Source organism: Vicugna pacos, chromosome 32, assembly GCF_048564905.1.
Source record: "Vicugna pacos chromosome 32, VicPac4, whole genome shotgun sequence".
Lineage (NCBI taxonomy): Eukaryota > Metazoa > Chordata > Mammalia > Artiodactyla > Camelidae > Vicugna > Vicugna pacos.
Window position 1 is genome coordinate 5,272,496 of NC_133018.1, and position 17,934 is coordinate 5,290,429.

General features: G+C 53.3%; 1 protein-coding gene across 16 annotated transcripts in view; it reads right to left on the minus strand.

The window, feature by feature from the left end:
* The window catches only part of LOC116279754 (ankyrin repeat domain-containing protein 26-like), a 139,430-nt gene that overhangs the window by 98,799 nt on the left and 22,697 nt on the right, over window positions 1-17,934 (minus strand). For 3 of the 16 annotated variants that reach the window (XM_072953110.1, XM_072953104.1, XM_072953100.1), the window contains exon 1: window positions 4,623-4,919. The exons of the other annotated variants lie outside the window; for them this stretch is intronic. The gene's annotated coding sequence lies outside the window, so the exon portion shown is untranslated. Of the gene's footprint in view, window positions 1-4,622; window positions 4,920-17,934 lie in introns of those variants that run through there. 16 annotated transcript variants of the gene reach the window in all.

A 17,934-nucleotide genomic window follows, 5' to 3' on the forward strand; every position in this document is an offset into this window, starting at 1 on the left:
GCTTCAGAGCCCAGAGCCTGCCCTAAGACTGTGCACCTGAGAGAGAACTTGGAGAAGATCTATCCTGTTGGCTTTCCAATGTATGGGAGCCCTAAGAAGTGAAAGAGAAAACGGAAGCAAAAAGGAAGAAAGAGCATCTCAGGGTCAGGCGGGGGGGGGGGCGGGCAGAGCAGGCTGGACGCGGGGTCGGGTAGCTGGAGATGTCTGTCGGGGAATTTGGTTGTTTTCTACTTAGCAGGTACCTTACCGCGAGTAAGGTGAGGAATAAACTACACAGAGTTCCCGGAAAACTCAACTTGGATGCCTTTCAAAAACACCTTTTTACTTATGCTTGAGAACCGAGAACATACAAATTAAATTCAGCAGAATGGCATGTATATTATAGCCAATTACAGCCACCACCAGGAGCGCACTATTAGGGATGTTACTGACACCAAAATGAATTCTGTCTGCATTTTACTTGCACTTGAAACTGTTCAGAAACTCTGGATGTTCTGTTGCTCATGTGAGATGGTCTCCTCACATCTTTGAGCTCCAAAAACCATACAAGAGACTTTTTTTTTTGTTAAAAGTTACATTAACAGTTAAACCAGCATAACTAAGAATCTGGTCCGGAGTGTCTGTAGAGGATTGATACTACTGCTGGTCCTCCCTTTCAAACAGGTGGTACCAAAACCCAGCAAAGTTCTGGGGAGGGATTGGAGGAGGACTAGAGCAGAGAGTAACAAGGGGCAAGGTCATGGAGGAGATGAATCTCAGAGGGAGGCAGGACCTGCCCAGGGCCCATCCATTCTTGGGGATGGGCTGGAGGGGAACACCACTGGCATCTTACCAGGACGCTCCTCCTGTGCAGGGACTGACTGCCGCGTGCGCACTGCACGTGGGTCATTGGGAACGTCCACCTCCACCACATGCACACCGAAGGCCAATAACACCTTCAATCAACGTAACAACAAAAAGCAAAACAAAATCCACATACATGTCAAAATGCCCCTGGAGACGGGGGGAAAATCACACCCACTGAGTACCCCTACGTAACCAGAAAGAAGAGAGACAACAAGGGAAGCACAAAATTGGATGAGGAGCCAGCAGGAAAAGGGCATCCTTCAGTGGCTTTCACCTACCAACTCAAGTCCCAGCTCCTTAGAAAACAAGGACCTTCAGAACTCAGCCCTGCCCATCCCAGCTGCCTCCCCCTCCAGCCCTCTCCCCAAGGTGCCCACCCACACCCTCCCTTCCCAGACAACTCCTGGTTTCCCTGACCGATGTGCCGCGTTCAGACCTCTGTGCCCTGGCATGTGCATTCTCCTCCACCTGGAGAGCACGTCTCAAGGTAAACTCCCGGTCATACATCCACACCCAGCGCCAAGGTTTGTGAAACCAGACACAGGCAGCCCCACGCCACCTCGGCCTTCTGCCCTCACAGCCCTCCCCACGGGCCTTCCGTGCTCCCTCCCAACTGCATCCCGCTGTCTGCAGCAGGAGCTACTGAAGGGCAGGCGCCCCTTGAGTCCTCGCAGGGAACTGGTGCTCAATGAATTCTAAGTGAATGACCTTGCATGAAAGGTTTTTGTAAAAGGCTAACACAGCAAATTACACAGAAAGCAGACAATAGATATTTTCTACTATTGAAAGCATGTATTTTCTAAACTCTGATCTTTGGTTGAGTATCACTTAGTGGTTCACCAGACAGAGACGCTCTACCACTTCCTAGTTGGGTATCTGTGGGCAAATTAAGTAACCTCGCTGGGTCTCAAATTTCCACTTACTGAAAGGAATCACCCCTGCAGTGTGGGGAAGAGGACTGATTAATATCTGCTTAAAATAAAACAAAAGTTAACAAGGCGCTGACTAAACGGCAGTTCTGACTAGCCTGCCAGAGTCACAGACACCTTAACAGGACGAGACACTGTATCATCAGGAATGTCAGCACAATGGAATTTTGGTTAAAACTATGTTTTTAGGAGAGCTGAACGTCAACAAACCCAACAGCTTGTCCTCCCGCTGAACCGTGCTCCCTACAGTCCGCACTACCGATCCCTAGCGACCACTGTGTCCCCCAGCTCCGCTGACAATGTGGACTCCCAGGTCTCTGGTCTCCGACCACACCTCCTCTTCCTCCTCTGTAGCTTGCCTGCTCTGGACACCTAAAGTCAGGCATTCCTTCAGCTCAGTTCACACGTTTTTTCTCATATTCTCCCTTCTCAAGGCTTCAATTACGATCTCTATGGAGATGACCTCACAACCTCTCAGTCACATTCAGAACATGTTTCAAGCTGAATTTATCCAACATAGATACTTAATTAGATGATGAAACATACAACTTGAACTTCTCTCTTTCATACCATTTTTCCCTTTTCCCCAAGTCTTACACATCTCACCAGGCCTCAGCTTCCTCTTCCTTTTCCCACCTCTTAAAACTACTTGCTTGCCAAGGTTCCTTCTTCGCTCTTTTGTTCTGTCTCACTGCTTCTTAATCTCTCTGGGATAATGAACACTTTGAAAATGTACTGAACACTACAGATTCTCTACTAAAGAAATAAACACGCATAATATATGCATGCAATTTCACCTAACCTATGGTCTCAAATAAGAATCTGTGTTCATCCACACCAGACTACCACTTAACACAAATTTTCATCTCCAGATCCTACGTCCCTCTTATTTTCAGGATGCCTTCTGGATATAGCCTAAAGGGCCAACAGCATCCTAAACTTAACGAGTTCAAACCAGAACTATTTCTCCTTAACAAACCTCCTCTGCCTACAGCATTCCTCCTCTAACAAGGAATGTTACAGAAAAGAAGCACCATGCCCCTAAGCTAGAAGCCTTGGAACTAACAACCTTCCCCATACCACATCACCAGGTCCTGTCTTAGAATCTCTCCCAAATCCAAATTCCTCTTCAGCATCTTACCCTGTTAAGACCTCATCATCCTTTGATTCATCCCATACCTGCCATGATGAAAGGTCAACTACTCCTCTGACAAGAGCCCGTTACTGACTCTAACGTCTCCATCTTCCATGCCACTACATCACTTCACCTCCAGAAGGTCACAAAGCCTGGTTCTCCACCTCAGTTTTCTCCTGTCATTTCCACCAGTGTTCAGGTAGGTTCTCCAAAAAATCTCAAAACTGATCATGTGCCTGCTTCTTCTCAAAAACTCTGATGCTTCTCCATTGCACAGATATAAAATCAAACTCTGTTCTGCCTACAGAGTCCTCCACAATTTGCCACCTAAGTCCTTTTCCAGGATTGGATTCCACAGCTTAGATTGTCACTTGCACTTATTGTCTTCCTTTCAAAACCACACCCACTCGGAAAGGCTCAATTCAGACTCCACTCTTTATGTCCTCTACATAATGATTAGAAAAGAACTTTGTACACAAAAGGCAAAATTCCTACTGAACAGATTCAGAAAATGAAAAAAAAATTTCTTCCTCAAAATCTTTAAGTCCTTCTGGAAACATCAAGCTTTAAAAAATATCAGTGACTCAAATATTATTAACATTTCAATCAACAAATCAAGAAGATAAAATAAAAAATAAAAATAGACAAAAAACAAACTTCTCTATAGCACAGGGAACTATACTCAATGTCTTATAGTAACCTTTAACGAAAAAGAATATGAAGCCAAATATACATGTATATATATGTATGACAAACTATGATGTCATTAATATCTCAATCAAGATTAATATTTCAATCCTTTATAAACCCAGCACTGTTAACCAACACTCACTAAATACTAATAAAGCACAATATAGATTAAACTTATATTAAATATCACCAACCTGAAGATTAAAAGCTATCATCTGAACCCAGGATTCCAATCCATTATTTGTACTTGGATCTTACTTAAGAAAGGGAAAACAAATTACACTAAGAAGACTTGACATTTCATCTAAGAGAGGCATGTCACATAAGTTGACAGCCGTGATAGAAAGTTATCAGATCTAAATCAACTTAAGGCTAGGAAAAATTGTTAACAGATTTAAAAAAACCAAGAACAAAAAACTTCTCAACTGACATGTCATGAAACTGAGGACTTTTCTCAGTACACATTTAAGCATTAATTCCTTCTAAGGGCCCGGACGTGATGGGCAATTTCCACTGGCGCCACGGAAGGTGCTGAACCAAAGCCGTTCGCGGAAAACGCAGGCGAGGGGGGCAGACAAGACAATGATTTCAGGGCTGTGCACACACGCCCCTGCCAACCGCTTTCCAGACTACGGCTGCCGCTGCAAGCATCTGAAGGGCTTCGCGGCTTCACAGTGGGACGTCAAGGGTTAGGCCGCGAGGCCAGCACACGGGCCTGGGGAGCCTTGTTCCCGTTCTGGGGGGGGGGGGTCCCTGGGTGCCGGGCTCCCGGCCTCCACCCAACCCCCCGCGCCCCTCTCCCCTCCCCGCGCCAAGCGAGCGCCGCCAGGGAAGCCAGGGAACCGCCGCGAGCAGCGCCGCAGTCCGAGCGGCCCGGCCCTTCCCCCTCCCCCCAACACACGCGGCGCACGGACGGCGGGGCAGCCCGGCTGGGGTCGGGGCCGGGCTCGGGATTGGGGTCTCGGGGCCGGGCCCGACGCCGCAGCTGCGTCCGCCGAGGCCGGGCGGGCGCGGACACTCACCACAGCACGCCTTGGGAGCCCTCGCCGAGGTCGCAGGTTGCTGGAGCGCGGCCCACGTCGAGCACCTGCCCACGGACCGCCTCGGGGCCCACGCCCGCCGCCGCCATGCCGGACACGAAGCTCCGCGGCCGCCGCTCGGCCCACGCCGCGCCTTGCGGAGGGACCGCGCCGCCGCCGCTGCAGCCGCCGCGGCTGGCGGGTGGGAGCAGGGCCGGCGACCCCGGGGAGACCCGCAGAGCCGCCACCCGCTCGACCAACTGCCGCCTGCGCACCTGATGAAATGACCACTGGGTGGGCGGAGAGGGGCGCGGCAGAGGAGGGCGCAGGGGCGGGGAAGAGGGCACAAGGGCGGGGCTCGGCAGCACGCGCGGATTGGCTCTCGTGGCCTGTGGGCGGGGCTGCGCGCTCAGGGCGGGGACACAGGTAGAAGCTGCAGTCTACCCAGATTTCAGAGTAATAGTGGGTCTAAATTAGAGGTCAGTAACCAAGATCATTCAGACGTCAGGTGGCAGTTGGGTATGAGTCTCCATTGCGGGGGCAGGGCAGGTCTGAAGATAAACATTTGGGAGTCACCAACATGTAGAAGGATTCTGTGAGAAGGATGAGCTCACTTCAGTGGATACAACAAACAGAGACTAAAAAGGGTCCAGCACTAAACTCTGCAGGTCTTTCAAATGTCTGTGTAGGTCAGGGAGAACTGAAGCGGAGAGTGAGTACCTCCACGTCCTCATTGCCTTTCATCTATTTCCATGTCCTGTTCTTTCTGCTAAATCCTCTTCCTCTTCTTTACCTGCCAAACTCCTACTCGTCTAGATCCAGCTCAAAAGCCATGTCCTCTAGAGATTTCCTCATACTCTCTGATGGACAGTTGACCATGCTCCCCTATATAATTTGTTACAGCGGTCCCAGGACCGCTGTAACAAATTACCACCAATTGAGTAGCTTAAAACAACAGAAATCTCCTCCCTCTTAGTCCCGGAGACCAGAAGCCTGAAATCCAGGTGTCAGCAGGATGGGGCTCCTTCTAAAACCAGGAGGGGAGGTTTCCCAGTAGCCTGACGCATCCCTTCTAGAGGCCCCAAGCACCCCTCGGCTTGCAGCAGCGTCCCTCCAGTCTCTGCCTCCATCTTTCCAGGGCCTTTCTCCCTTGTGTCTGTGTCTCTCCTCCCTGTGTCTGTTATTAGGACAGTTGTCTTTGGATTTAGGGCCAACACTGACCACCCAGGATGATCTTATCTCTGGAGTCTTAGTTTAATTCTACTAGCAAATGTAATTTGGTTAAAGAATTGGTGTTTGGTAAAAAAGACAACCTTTGGTAATACGGTAGCAGTCAATGGTTCGGGGATGAGAATGGAGGCATATCCTTCTGGGGACACTATTCAACCCACTGCCCCTCCTTTGAGTATATTCATCTCTTTGTAGTTACCATCAATACAGCACGTGATGGAGACACCTAACAGTTTCTACTCCAATGAAACATACACACTCTACAGGGAAGATCTCTCTCCTAGGGGGAGAAAACTGGTTGGGAAAGCAGAAATAATTACTCTTTTTATGGCTATGTACAGATATACACTAAGTACATAAACTAATATACTGCATGTCTTTGATACTGAAATTTAGTAATGGGGGAAATTAGGAAAAAAATGTCAAAGAGGCCTCAGGGGATGGGAGATGGGGGTTGATGGTGAAAAAAGAAGTTTGAGAAACACTGACCTGGAATATTCTTGCCCAAATGTAGTTCCCATGCCCCTGTAATTCCCATACATAGCCCGTCTTCCCACACGCGTACTCACACACTAACCATTCCAACAGCACCAGCAAAGGGGGCCAAAAATACAAAATAAGGCTCGGATGAATAAGCAGCAAACACACTTGCCATTCGCAAGTTCCTAGATGCGCATTTAAGATTTAACTGGAGCCGCCAGCGCAGCCTCCAGCGACAGCCCAGGCTAAGCCCTCCTCACCCCTCAGTGAACCTGCCCTTGGTCTGCCTCTGCCCCACGCCCACACGATGAAAGCATTTTGAATTATAAACTCTAACAGGCACCTATTTAACCACTTAAAGTCTCAAAATCTAACGATTTGAAATACCGTAACTGCAGCCATTGCTCCCTTGAGAACTCTATCATATTTAAACAGAATTTCAGTTACCAGAAAAAACTCTTCATAGACAGGAAAAGGAAGGGGTAGTGGTGGGGTGGGAAATGCACTGATTTAATGTTTTATCAAGAGGAAAAGTGAGTGGAGAGAGAGGCTTGCAGAACATCAGTCCCCAGTGCGGTGAATTTAGTAAGGCAGAGAGCAGTGCAAACTGGAAGACTTAAAAGTCTGAGGTTTAAACATCGCTTTTGTTTTCCCAAGCTCTAGATATTAATAACACCTTTGTGAAAATTATAAGTCTTCCCTTTTGGGAAGACAAAGGGGAAATTACACATTTGCATAAATCAACTGATTGCAATTCTGATGGCATTTCCAGCTTCCTTTCCTCTGTGCCATGTTCCTGGACCAACAAAAGACACGACCTCATTACACGGGACGTCCCTTCCACTGCACGGTGTTTGAAACTCTCACTTTCCTTCCCACAGCATCTACGTCTCTTGTTCCTCCTTACAGTAGCTGCAGGTGCTCTGGTCCATGTCCCCATCACCGTTTTCCTGAAATGCAACTACTCACTCGCTAGCCTCTCTGGTTTTAGTCTCTATTCTCCAAGCCACCCAGAATGCTTTCTCTCCACTGTCTACCAGACTCTTTTCCATCATGACAATTCTCTGCTCAGGAATCATCTTGGGGTCCCCTGCTTCCTATAAAATGAAGCCTAAGTCCCCAGCTGGGTTCTAAGGGCTCTCCACATGTGCTGGGACATCCCCCATGTCCTCTTCTCCTTGGCACTTGCCCTTCTCTGTGGCCACTTCAGAATCTTCCCTACGCCCCGTCACAAAGTCATCTCTTTATCTCCAGGGATCCATCATTTCCCCGAAGTGCCTTCTCCTTTCCTGCTGTTCACCCTACTCTCTCCTCTCCCTCAAAGTCTGGCTCAGACCTCACCTTTGTCACAAGCTTTGGACATTCCCGCCCAGTCTTGAGAAGAAGGTTTAACACTGAACCCCGTTCTGCCCCAGAACTTCATGCCTAGCATCCAGCAAGGAGCTTCCTATCTGGCGAAGGAATGAGATGTCACATTACATGGTGTCCCTCACAGGCCTGTACCAGATGGTAAGAAATAGTGTTGGGGTTGCTCTGTTCATATATTATTTCTACCAGCAGAACATCATTGACCACCATTTATTAAGTATCTACCACTTGCCAGCTTACATAGGAATTTATATCCTTTAATCCTCACAGACAACACTGCGCACTTGTGATATTTTTCAGCCTGGAAATATGAGAAAGGGGAGGATATCGGGAAGGAAGTGCGTGTTTTTCTAATTCCACCTGTGCCCTTGACTCTCTGTAGAGAGTTCAATCAATGTCATTGCACTTGCTGCCTTTCTAGGTGATCATCAGTCACCAGGTATTTCAACCCCATGTTTTAGATAAAGAAATTAATGCTCAGTGGGGTTAATAACTCATTCAAAAGCAACCACTAATGGGTACAGACCTGAAAACTGATTTTCTGTCTTTCCACTCCTGTGCCACTGCAGACAAGCAGTCATCACTGAGGTCTGCACAACTTCTCTTCTTCATCTGTATAATGGGGAGAATAACTTGGATAGTTTTCAACTTGGCTCTAAAATGGTGATAGTGCTTGGAAAATCTCTCAAGCATCGTTATCTTAGCTTTGTCATAAATACCATTGGCTGGAGCCTGGAAAGCCAGCCTTCATTCATCCAAGCTGCATGAAGCCAGGAAGAAACCCTCACCTACTGAGACCTGTGAATGTCACTTTCCAGGAGGAAACAGCTTGCTGCAGTATTATTTACTTCTGATGTGCATCGTGCATGAACCAAGACAACTGTGCCTGCCCCTGTGTGGTCCTCCCAGTGCATCTGTGGTCCTATCGCAAAGAAGCACATTTAGGCTGCTTTTGATCTGAAGTTGTGTGGGTGCATATGTGTGAGTGTGTGGGTGTGTGTTAAATAAACTAGGCACATCTTCCTCTTCTCTTGATTAGTGCCACTGGTAAAATACAGAGTCATAAGGTTTAGGGCAGCAACAATAGGAGAAATCAAATTCTCTCCCTCAATACACAGAGAACAAATCGTCATGCATTCAGGGATTCAACGGTGAAGTAACTGACCCTTTGCCTTCCTCCTCCTTCACGTGTGGAGTCTGTGCTGTTATGCACAGACTCGGCCATCGTCACCTCTCCCTCCCCTGCTTTTCCACAGTGGGAAACTTTTAGTCACAGGTATCAGAAAAGAAGCATGGTCTAGGGCAGTGGTTTTCTCTACTTTCCTCTTACAACGGAAAATTTCCTTTCTTTCCAACTAAAATTTAATGTGGAATCCTAACACGTAAAACAGATTATGACCTCTGCCCAGTTCTCCCACCACGTGATGGCCTTGTGTTCCTGCTGACGTCCTCCTCTGGGAGGGCGGGACCGGGATCTGGCTTGCTCACCCCGCTGCCTGTACCCCAGTAGGGGCAGACTGCCCAGCCAACACTTGCTATGCAGGGACAAGTGAAGCCCCGTGGCCGGGCAGCATGGCCCCTCTCTGTCCCTCCAAGCTGGCAGCAACCTCCAGGACCCCTCCCGCCTCCCTCCCTCTCATACCCACAAACCCATCAGCAACCAGCCTTCATGTCAAAATGCACCGAGACTCTCACTGCTGTTTTCCATTCCGTGGCCACCACCCTGGTGGGATCCACTGCCAGCCTCCGCCCTGCCTGCCTCTGCCTGTCCCCAACACAGTGCTATCACTGGAAATATGCCAGGACACATGCTCTGCTCAAAACTTTCCTGCTGCTCCCTCCTCACTCAGAGAAAAGGCCATGTTGCCCTCAGGGACCCCACAGGCCCCAGGGACTGGCCCACCTTCTCTGACCCTCCCCACTTCCCCCCTTGAGTTCCCCCGTCCAGCCACACTCAGACGGGGAACCCCAGCTCCCTGCAACCCCGCCCTCTGAGAGCTGCCTCATTCCGACTTCAGACCCTGTGTGGGGCCACAGCCTTATCCTGGTGTCCCAGGTGGTCACCAAGAGAAGGCAGCCTGGCTCCTGTCACCAGCTGCCAGACGGGAGTAGCCTGGCCCCCACCCAACTCACAACGCCCCCCAGGGGACCACCCCTGGGGCCCCAGTGTGTCAGAGCCTGGGAGGAGGCTCAGCCTGCGGCTCTCCTGCCGTCCTGCTCCCTGCAGAGCTCCCTGCTGGTCCAGCCCAGCCCCATGAGGGGGAACTGGACAGCCGAGGCCACTGCTGGCCACTTAGGGCCAAAGTGCCTCCCCTGTGAAGTAGGCACACATCTTCACCCCGCGTGCTGTTCAGAGAGACAACAGGGATACAGGCCTCACGGGAGATCAAGAGACGGTAACAAAGACTGTGCGTGGAGAGCAAAGCCTACGTGCTCTCCCACTGAGCCTGGGCCTTCTCGGCATTCTGGATGCCTCACGCAGGCCTGCGAAGCAGGTGTTATTATAGGACTGTGGGCATCAGGGTCCCCTGGGGTTTCATGGGCTAATTCACACAGCAGTGGGAAGGCCTCGTATCTGTCCTCCCACACAGCACAAAGAAGCCAGGGTTGGCGTACCTAGCCCCAGTGAAGGAACAGGGAGTGGGCAAGGTGTCTCTGTAGGCAGAGGCTTCTAGGAGCCCCTCAAAACTCCTCAGCTGGGCCTTTGGGCTCCCGAAAGCACCAATGCCAGGTACAAGTGCTGCTAAATCACGCTTCACACGTCCAGAGTGCCAACCTCCCACCTCTATTGCCTTCTGACATACAGACCAAGGCTTGTGCTGGGTTGCCTCCTCCAGGGAACCCACCTGGATAAGCTGGACGCTCCTGAGCACTGCACCTGGCTCTTCCTACAGGTCCTACCCGGCTGCTGGGCTGGGGTTCCCTGCCCGGGTCCCATCTCCCCCAGCAGCTGGAGCTCATCAGGGCTCGCAGGTCCCCCCCCCCCCCCCGCCACCCCCTGCAGCCCTGGCGGGCGGCCCCGCCCACACACGCCAGCTGGGATGGAGCCGCTGGGGACTCACAACACAGCGCCCTCTCCTGCCTCCAGGCCTTCACCTTGGCCGTTCCCTCTGACCACATCCCCTCCTGTCCCCTGACTGACTCAGCTTCTTCCTTCAGGGCTCTCCCGAGGCACTGCCATCTCTTGGAAGCCTCCTCAACCTCCCACTCTGTGCTCAGCTCCCCTCTGACCACTAGCCTGTGAGAAACCCCTCCCCGGGCAGGCCCACACCTGCTTCCCCAGATCAGTGCCATGTCCTCTCTGTTGAGGAGTAGGGGCAATGCCTGTGACCTGAGGGGACCCTGGGGGATGGAGATCGGCCTGACTTCAGTCTTGCTGAGTGAGCTGCTGGGTGAGAACCATGCACCCTCAGGCCTGTGTCCCTACCCATGGGGGGCGGGCTCTCCAGGCACTGACGATGTCTAACGCTCACTCAGCATCCACGGCTCTGTGACCAGGGCCTCAAAGGCTTCTCACATAGCCCAGGATGCCAAACTCCTGGCTCCCACCTGGTGCCAGCCATGCTGAGTCACAGCTTCCAGCCGCAGGCCTGCCCCAAGGCTGGAAACCTAGCCATCCTCGGGGTCTGGTGGCTCTTCACCTGACCCACCCCACCCACTTGGACAGGGTCACAGAGGCCCTGCAGAAAGGGGGCCCCTCAGCTCCCCAGCCCTGCAAGGAAGTGTGCCGCACTGGGGGAGCCAGGGTCTCGACAACCCCAGGGCATCTGCTGACTCCGCCCAGCTCAGAGGTCTGCACCCCTGCCTGAGCCCTTTGCCCCTCACTCAGACCTTCACCTGGTGCACATCTGGCCCACCTCTGTCAGACCTGCCACCTACTCATGCCAGCCATGGGGCTTCAACACCCACACCCCATCATGTTCCAACCACTGGCGCAGCTCGACCTCAAGCCGATAGGTCACTCACTCAGCAAGTGCGTCCCTGGCCGACCTGCTCAGGCTGCATGCTGGGTTCTGGGCACCTGCATGGGCCCAGTAGATCTCAAACCTCCCTACCCCTGCCAGCTCAGCTCTGTCTCCTCCAAGACACCTTCCCAGACTGCGTGGCCCCATGAGCTCTCACCTCTGCCCTCCCACCCAGCCCCCTCACCTACTCGGCCTCATTAACTGCCCCGGATGTGTCCTGGTTCCCATGAGGAGGGGGGCTTCAAATTGTAACAGAGGAGAACAAATCTGCCTCCACATTGGAACTGCTCCTTTAGTTTTGACCACTGTGCCCTGTTTTCCAGTCTTAGCCTTGCCAGCTCTGCACCTTTTGGGAAACAATGTTGCCTTTAGCCTGAAATAGACAGGAGAGCCTACTCTCCAGCTCTGACCTTTAAGGATGTCAGCACTTCTGCACTTAGGCAGAGATGGCAAGTTGCAAAACAGAGAATAACCTTTGCTTTGTTGGAGGTTTACAGGAACACCAAGGCCTGACCCACATGGATGGCTGCAAGAACAAAGCATTCCTACAGCAAGAAGTTTGCAACAACGAACCCCACCCTCTCTCCCTCTCTTTCTCTCTTTTTTGTATAAAAGGAGCCTGTATTCTGAGGGGAGCAGGATGGTTCTCTAAGAAATTGACCTGCCATCCTCTCAGTCTGCTGGCTTTCCAAATAAAGTCGCTATTCCTTACCCCAACAACTCGCCTCCCGATTTATTGGCCTGTCGTGCAGCACGCAGGAGGAGTCTGGACTCAGTAACAATTTCCCCCAAACTGCTCAGACCATTCCCAACACCATCTTAACTGTCACCACAGCCTCCACCCTCACGGCTCCCACTGAAACCACCACCAGTGCCATCACCACCACCATCATTACCACTGCCAGTGCCACCAGCATTACCTCCTCACCACCATCAACACCACCACAACCATCACCACTGCCAGTGCCCTGCAGCTGCCCTGAGCACCCTGCACCAGGGCAGGCATCCTCCCAGAACTGCCCTGCACTGTTCCCCAGCCTGTCCAGCAAATCCCGTGAGCTCAGAGCTGTCCACACTCGCTGCTTACCCTGTCAGGCCTCACCCCTGACACTCGTCACTTGTGAACACCCCACTCATAGGACTGCACGCCCCCACCGACACACACTGGGCCTGCAGGGGTCGGAAAACAAAGGGACCAGACGCAGCCAGATGCAGCCCCGCAGGAGAATCCTGTGCCCTGAACTCCACCTGGGAAAGCTCCCCACACCCAGATGCCCCTGCCCCTGCCACACCAGTGTATCCCGACCCTCAAGCACATGTCTGATGGTCCCACCACACAGGACCCCGCCCCAGCCCCCCAGACACCAGGGCCACCACTGGTCCAGCAGCAGCCAACAGTGCCCTTCAGCCAACATGGGAGAAATCGGGCTGGCCGCCTCTGACAGTGAGCTGGACACCCTTCCGCTTGCCCCCCAGGGCCTGCCCCCTCACTGCCCTCTCCAAGGAAACCAGGGACAGGGATGGGGCAAGGCTGTTAAAGGGCCCAGGACGTGCACTTGGTAAGGACCCCACGGAAGGAGATGGGCCTGGGTCCTGAGTGTCCCCCAGGACAGCTGCAACTGGCAGGGCTGGGGTCTGCCCGGGCAGGGAGAGAGCACAAACTGGCATGACCCATGGGGCCACCCTGGGCCTCTCAATGGCACGCCGTGCCCCAGTCTCCTCAGCCAGCCAGCTCTAAAGGTGCCTGGAGTGGATCAGGCTTTGAGAAAGGACCCACCAGACCGTGCGGGAAGGTCACACCCTCCACCAGCCAGTCTTAGTGTCTGCTGTGCCAGCTCAGTGAGAGTGCCAAGTGCCCGCTAATTAGGGAAACCACAACCCAATGGAACAGGAGCCGCTTACGGGACTTCTGAGAGCCTTTATGGTTGCCAGGGACGTGGACCCAGGAGAACAAGACACAGTGGGTATGAACTCTGCCCTTCCTGAAGCCCACGTGGGATCAGTGTCAGGCAGAACACCTCCTGAAATGCTGGCATAGCAGGATGAGCACGTGGAGGGTGTCTGGCCCAGGCCTGGCCTGTCCTGACGTCCCTATGCTGGGCCTCACCTCCACCGTTTTCAAGTGATGGTACAGCAGGTGATTTCGAAGGATCCTGTCAGCTCTCACTTTTGTGCTCAATGTAACTCTGGGTTATTCTTTTTTAAAACAGGAACTGCAAAAAAGCCATGCAGCCGCCATGAGTGAAAGACCCAGCGAGCTGTCCGAGCAGAACCACAGGACTGAACTCCCTGGATGTGCTCCTGGCCCTCCTTAACCCCGGCACCAGTCCATCCTTCCTGGGCCCGTCCTCCACCCACCCACCCAAACACCTGGGAATTCTGCAAAGATCCCCTTTCTCTCCCTAATGGCCCCGCTCCCAAGGTCCTCACTGCCATCGGCCAGGCTGGTGTAGGAGTGTTGTGGGGATGGGGCCGTGAGTCCTGCTGGGAGAAGTCACCTCATGTGTACATGTTGAGCACGTGTGTGCAAGTGTGTGTACAACTCGGGGTGACGGTGACAGGCTCTGTCTCACTTTTGTGAGACACTTTTGTGATGTGGGTGGAAACCTCTGACTCAGACTTTCCAAGACAAGCATGTCACATGGCTGACAGTTGCACGTGGCTGGAACAGGGGGCTGCCCTCCAAGCACATGACACATGCATAATTACATATGAACATGCACAAATGACTCCAGATGAGACACGGGATCATGGCTCAATGTGTGACCAGGGTCAAGACTCAGAGTGTGACCAGTGACCAGGACCAGGGCTCAATCTGAGTCTGGAATCTAGGCTCCATCAGTGACCAGGGACAGAGTCATGGATCACGGTCATGGATCAAAACATCAAGTACTACTCAGATGACAGTCACATCACTGACGGCACTCAGCCCCCAGTGGCCCCACACACACACAAAATTCCGGAGACAAGTGAGAACCCTTCTCATCCAAACACACAAACACAGGCCCAGACAGCACAGACCCAATCTCTGAACTCACTGGTGGAAGCAGACCTGGGGTCCTGTCCCTGGTCCCCACTTCACGAAACGCTTGATTCCTCTGAGCCCGTTTATGTGAGGAGTGGCCCCACTTGGGAATGGACAGAGTTTCTGTCCAGCAAAGAGCAGGGCAAAGGAGAAAGAGTGGGGGAGGGGAAGCGACAGCCCCCTCCCTCCCCTGCCCAGCCCTGGCCTTCAGCCCCACGCTGTCCAGTTCTGGATCAGACACCGCAGTCCTCATCCTGAGCTGGACCACAGTCCTTTCTAAGCCTCAGCTACCCCAGACCTAACAGGCATAGTTAGCCAGGCTCCTAAGGCCGTGCCCAGGACTGAACAGGGAGCTTGTGGGCAAAATGTGTTCTGGGGCACCTTCCAGCTGGCCTCAGAGCCCTGGGCCCAGGCACAGAGACCCTAACAGTGTCATCCACTCAGAGATGACCAGGGGTGGGCCGTGGGTGGGCCCCCCACACCTGAGGTGGGGGCCATGGCCAGTGGTAAGCACCCCATGGACCTGGCTGCAGCCCACTCCCCATCACCTCTCTGCCCCCAAGGATGGGAGGCTGAGGCTCCCAGAGGGTGGAATCTTCCCCAGGTCCCACAGTCTTGGGGACTGTGAACTTCACACTCACTGGGCTGGCCAGACTGCGCACAGCCTGCTGCCCTAGGGGCCAAGGGGCTGGGTCCACATCTCTGGAAAGCAATTTACCACCAAGATCTTGAAACTGTCCAGGGGACTCAAGGCCTAGGGAACAATCAGAAATGTGAGCAGAGCTGTCTTAGCGAGGGTGCTGGGCCACTGGGTGAACGGGCATCCCCAGTGCACTGCAGGCAGCCTTCGAACAGCCACTGGGGGGGGTTTCTGGGCTGTGGGGAGGGGCTTGTAATGACATCAAGGGGCCACATTAAACAGACCTGCAGCCGCAGTGTAACCTCCCACGATAGCCAGCCTGGGCCCTGAGAGCACTTGGGCCCTCTTTCTTCCTTTTTCTTTTTTCAACCTTTTTTGATACTCCACTTTGAACAAAGAACTTGCACCACGTGCAAAACCCAGAGAAAAGCAGTTGACAGCAACCAAAGCCAGGAGCCAGTTTCCCAAGGCAATGGGGTCTGCCCCTGCTCTCCCCAAGCCCAGGCCCCTGCCCCAGCCCCTGTCCTCACAATCCCAGACCAAGAGTTGGAAAGGGCAGTGGAGTCTGCCATATGGTCCTAGATACTTCCACCACAGGGCCTTTGCACTGCCTGTTCAGAAGGAACAAAATGCTTGTCCCCAGACACCCGGTATACAGTGCTGTCAGGCCTCTGCTCAAGCACCACCTGAGAGAGGCTTCTGTGAACCTGCCCTGAAAGGCACCTCACCCCACCTGCCACTCGGTACACTGGCTCCACTTTTTGGCCTGTGCCATGACCTGACAGTTTCAAAGGGAACTATATGTTCCCACTTTCCTGTCTCTCCTCACTGGGGATCAGAGGAGGCTGAGGTCTTGAGTGATTACTGACCACCAAAAAGGCAGTCGTCCTAGAGCAGTGCCTTGTCGGTGGTCAGTAATCACTGAAGACCGGATGGGTGGGTGGATGGGTGGGTGGATGGGAGGATACGTGGATATGTCGATGGATGAATGGATGGGTGGCTGGATGCATGAATGGACTGGGGGACTGGATGGGTGGATGAGTGAGTGAATGGGTGGATAAGTAGGTGGGTGGATAGCCAAGCGAGTAGAAGGATAGAAGGCAGGTGGGTGGATACCTGAGCAGGTGGACAGGTGGATGGAGGATGGATGGATGATAGTCACATCTCTCCCTGACAACTTCCATAGTTGCTGACACACAGCACTACAAACTGGCCCCACGCCCCTTGCAGCCTCCCCCCGGCACCCATCCATCCTCCTCTCCAGTTGCCTACTCGTCCTGGCCTCACGTTCCTCCTGTATCCTCTAACTTCCACACCTTTGCTCAAAGTGTGTTTCTGCCTAAAGAGCTTCCTCCTATTCTCTGCCAGAAAAACACATCCTCCTCTAGGGTCAGCCGCTGCGGGAGCCTCCCTGACCTCACTTACACACCTCCGTCACTGCACCGCGCCCAGCAGTAGAGACTTGCCACACATACCCCATGGCCCACAGGCTGGCCTGGGGACTGGTGGAACCAGGGATGAGAGAGGTGGCTGGTGACAATGACATGCAGCTCATACAGACCCACCCCAATGGACACCAAACCTCTAGGGAGGAGGCCCAGCCACCACCAGGGTGATCTGGGCCATTGGGACCCAGTCACTAAGTTCTCTCCCACCCTGTCACCACAAATTCTGAGCCTCCTCACTTCTGGATGCTGCCCCCATTACGGGCTTTTGCACAAACTCTTCCCTGGTACTGTACGTAGCTCTCCACCCGTCTCTTTGCTTCCTTGTGTCTGGGAGGACACCTGGCTCTGGGCACCCAGAGGGCCCTGTAACTCTTAATCACTGCCTGGTCAGTCCAGCCCAGTGCCCTGTCCCCCTGGTTCCCACTGCGGCAGCACCTGGCCTGGGCTGGTGCTACCGCCTGACAAGGAACTAGCCCAGAGCCCCAGGAGCACCCCCGTCTGCTTCCCATCTGATCACTCGGGGCCTCACCCTGCTGCGCCAGTTCTTGGCAGTGCTCTTGCAAAGCTATACAACCTGCATGTAACCTGTCCGATGTTGGGGGGACCGCCACACCCCTCTGGATCCCCAACTGTGGACTTCCCTGGGAAGCGTGGAAGCCAGCTGGGTGGGACCCTGCCGCCTTAGACCCTCACCGGGGCAGGGAGACCATGCAGGACAGACAGAGTGGGGGAGTCAGTGGCCCTCAAACCTGAAGTCTGTGCACCTCCCCTGCTAGGTCGGCCTCCCCCCCGAGGCCCCAAAGACAAAAAGCACAGATGAACTTACAGGTCAGTTTCGGGCCACAGACTACAAGTCTGGTTGGTGGTGACTTGGGAGGGAGGGGGAGTTTTCAGGCCACCTGCCGGCCCCACGGGCCCCACCCAACCATCACTGCAGGGCCCACCCTGTGCCCGGCACTCTGCCTACCCTCTTCCCACAGACTAAGAGTTTGAGGAGGAGAAACTGAGACCCAGAATGGGGAAGGGACTGGCTCAGGCATCTAAGCCTTGCTTTGTGGCCTTGGATAGCTCCTGTCCCCTCTCTGAGCCCAGATGGGGAGCAGGAACTAAAGCCCAGTTTTATATGCCCTGGTGGCCACTCCAGCATCTGGATGACCTC